This window comes from Zootoca vivipara, chromosome 2, assembly GCF_965207765.1.
Source record: "Zootoca vivipara chromosome 2, rZooViv2.hap1.1, whole genome shotgun sequence".
Lineage (NCBI taxonomy): Eukaryota > Metazoa > Chordata > Lepidosauria > Squamata > Lacertidae > Zootoca > Zootoca vivipara.
The window spans coordinates 3,308,283-3,311,407 of record NC_142584.1 but is presented as its reverse complement, the minus strand read 5'-3'; positions in this window follow the sequence as shown (position 1 = coordinate 3,311,407).

Below are 3,125 nucleotides of genomic sequence, written 5' to 3'. Positions count from 1 at the left end.
CAGAATATTCTCAGATATTTTTTTAAGTAGGTGAATCTGAAATATTAAACACAGCTGAATATTCTGATAACTGCTAAAGTGTGTGCTTGGGGAACACAAGTACCAGTTTTTCTTCTACCAAGGAATCTAACCTGCAGTAAATAGATTTGCCTCCTTTTCATGAAATGCTCAACATAATTTTACCAGCAACAAAGATCAGATATAAAATAAGTATTTTAAATAATATGAGATCAAAACTTAAAGTAAAACAAGGAATATGTCCGAGCAGCAATAGTATAATTGGCCAAAATACACTCTCACTTTAAAAACACAAATTGTATCTCTGAGAATTTTGAGGGCAAATTGTGTTTTGTTTTCTAGAGTGCAATCCGATGCTTCAGTCTCACTGTGTGCTACATGAGAGGAGCACAAATTGCAGTGCTGCGATGATTGATTGTTTGTTTGTTGTTTTACCTGTCCTTCACTAGCAGATCCCATGGCTGGTGACAACAATTTAAAAATTAGTATTAAAAAATGCTGAAACCAATTACAGTCACAGGAATAGGGTGAGTCCTGAAAATGCATATGTCAGGTGTCAAAGGCCAGGGGGAAGAGGTGCGTCTTCAGCATTTAGCAAAAGGTTCCTGGTGAAGGGGCGAGATGCGCCTCTGTGGGAAGGGAGTCCCACAGCCCAGGGGCTGCCACAGAAAATGGACTGCAGCTCCAGCTCCATCTGCCCCAGCCAAGGTACCAGGTTGGGGAAGGCTAAGCTACGGGAAACTGCCTCTCTGGTGTGATTGATTTTTAACAACATTTAATTGGAATAACTAAGAATGCTGAGGATGTTGTGATATATTGCCATCCTCTCTGGGCACAAGAAATATAATGGTTTAGAAATCTTAATGAATGACTTAAAGCAGCCTTGGGACCACAGGTGTCTGTGCTGCTCCTTCGCATTAAAACAAGCCGGCAGTCTTGCAATACTCTTGTGCCACTAGATGGCACGATAGCCCCTGGGTGATATTTATTTACCAAGAGTTGGATTGAGAGCCTGGAGCTGAGCTTTCGCCTACGACAGTGTATTTTATAACACAAACCTGGCTCAATTCCATATTTGCTTGTTGCATATTCTGTTTAAACTCTAACGGAAAGGCAGATGTAATCAGATCTGCTACGGTCTTCTTTTAAAGGAAAGAGCACAGACCTGGTACATAAAAACACTTATGCGCCATGTAAAGTGGAGCCACATTTGTTTTTACTGTTCAGCTGATGATTTATATTGACCCCTAATTATTCTGTGCAAATTCAGGCTTCTAATATTGTGCAGCCTGAGAATTCCAGCTGCTGCTGCTCCCGTTTCCTCCTCCTCCTCCTTTAAAAAAGCTGCTTTGAATAAGCAAAATGCAGCACAATCCCAACTGTGTCCAGAGAAGTATGTCCTATTGAATTCATTGGGGCTTACTCCCAAGTAAGTTGGCTTCAGATTCCTCAGTGGTGAAGAACAGGAGCCTTTTCTGGCTGCTTTGGACTACAACTCCCATCAGCTCAGCCAGCATGGACAATGATCAGGCATGTAGGGAGTTGCCATCCAATAATATCTGAAAGGCCCCACCTCCTTATGGCTGACAAGATAGGCCAGGTGTTGTAGGAAATCTCAAAAACCCACAAGGGGATTGAGTAAAATCCCCAAGTTAGACGGAACATCCTCAGGATCAGGAGAAAACAAAAGGGCCTGACTGAACATGCAATATTGCATCCCTAGATACTCCCAGTTGCAGAAATTGGACATGTCTTCTTAGAGTGGCCATTGACACTTGGCCAAATGAATGGACACCAATTTGCATATGCTGTGTGTAGAGGCGCAATTAAAAATATTAGTAGGTTATATCCTACTAAGTCATAGTCACTAGACCCATTGATTTCAGTGATTCCAAGTACAACTTAGTTGGGTATATGATATTATGACGGATGTGTTATGTCACCCTATAATTCTACAAGGGAATACTATACATCTCACTCTAGTGGGGAAGACTCTGCCTCTGTGTTTGTACTTAGTCTGCTGCCAAGGTGATATCTGTTGATGGGCAACTTCAGGGCCCCTGCTCTTCCTTCTGTATCTTTAAACCAGACCTGGAATGCAGGGCCATTCAAATAGAGGACACCTTCGTACAGAGAACTGTCACCTGTCCTCATCCTAAGCTTCTGATAGCTCTGAAAATCGACAACGATAGGACGTGGCGTGCTGCCCACAGGGGCGTGGCATGCGTCAAGGGGGCATGGTGCACCGCCTGCAGGGGTGTGGTGCCCAGTGCGGGGGCAGCCACAATGGCACCCCACTGGGATTGTGCCACCGGGGGCAGTGTGCTCCCCCCACACCCCTGTTCCTCTACCAGTGCCAGCCCCTTCAAATATTTTATTGGGGAGGGGGCTTAATTTATTATTATTATTATTATTATTATTATTTTATTTATACCCCGCCCATCTGGCTGGGTTTCCCCCACCACTCTGGGCGGCTTCCAACAAATAGCAAAATACATTAAAATATCACAGACTAAAAACTTCCCTTAACAGGGTTGCCTTTAGGTATTTTCTAAATGTCAGGTAGTTGTTTATCTCTCTGACCTCTGATGGGAGGGCGTTCCACAGGGCGGGCGCCACTACCGAAAAGGTCCTCTGCCTGGTTCCCTGTAGCTTTCCTTCTCGCAGTGAGGGAACCGCCAGAAGGCCCTTGGTGCTGGACCTCAGTGTCCGGGCTGAACAATGGGTGTGGAGACGCTCCTTCAGGTATACAGAACCGAGGCCGTTTAGGGCTTTAAAGGTCAACACCAACACTTTGAATTGTGCTCGGAAACGTACTGGGAGCCAATGTAGATCTCTCAGGACTGGTGTTATGTGGTCCTGGCGGCCGCTCCCAGTCACCAGTCTAGCTGCTGTATTCTGGATTAATTGCAGTTTCCGGGTCACCTTCAAAGGTAGCCCCACGTAGAGCGCATTGCAGTAGCTTAAGAGGGGTTAGCTCCTAAGTTGGGGTATGTGTTGTTCGTGTATCAATGTCTTTGGTTGCTTGGCTATGTGTAGCACCTGCTGTGCCTTTGAACAGCATTTTGCCCATTTATCACACTGATCTGAGCATTAAAGATTTTGGT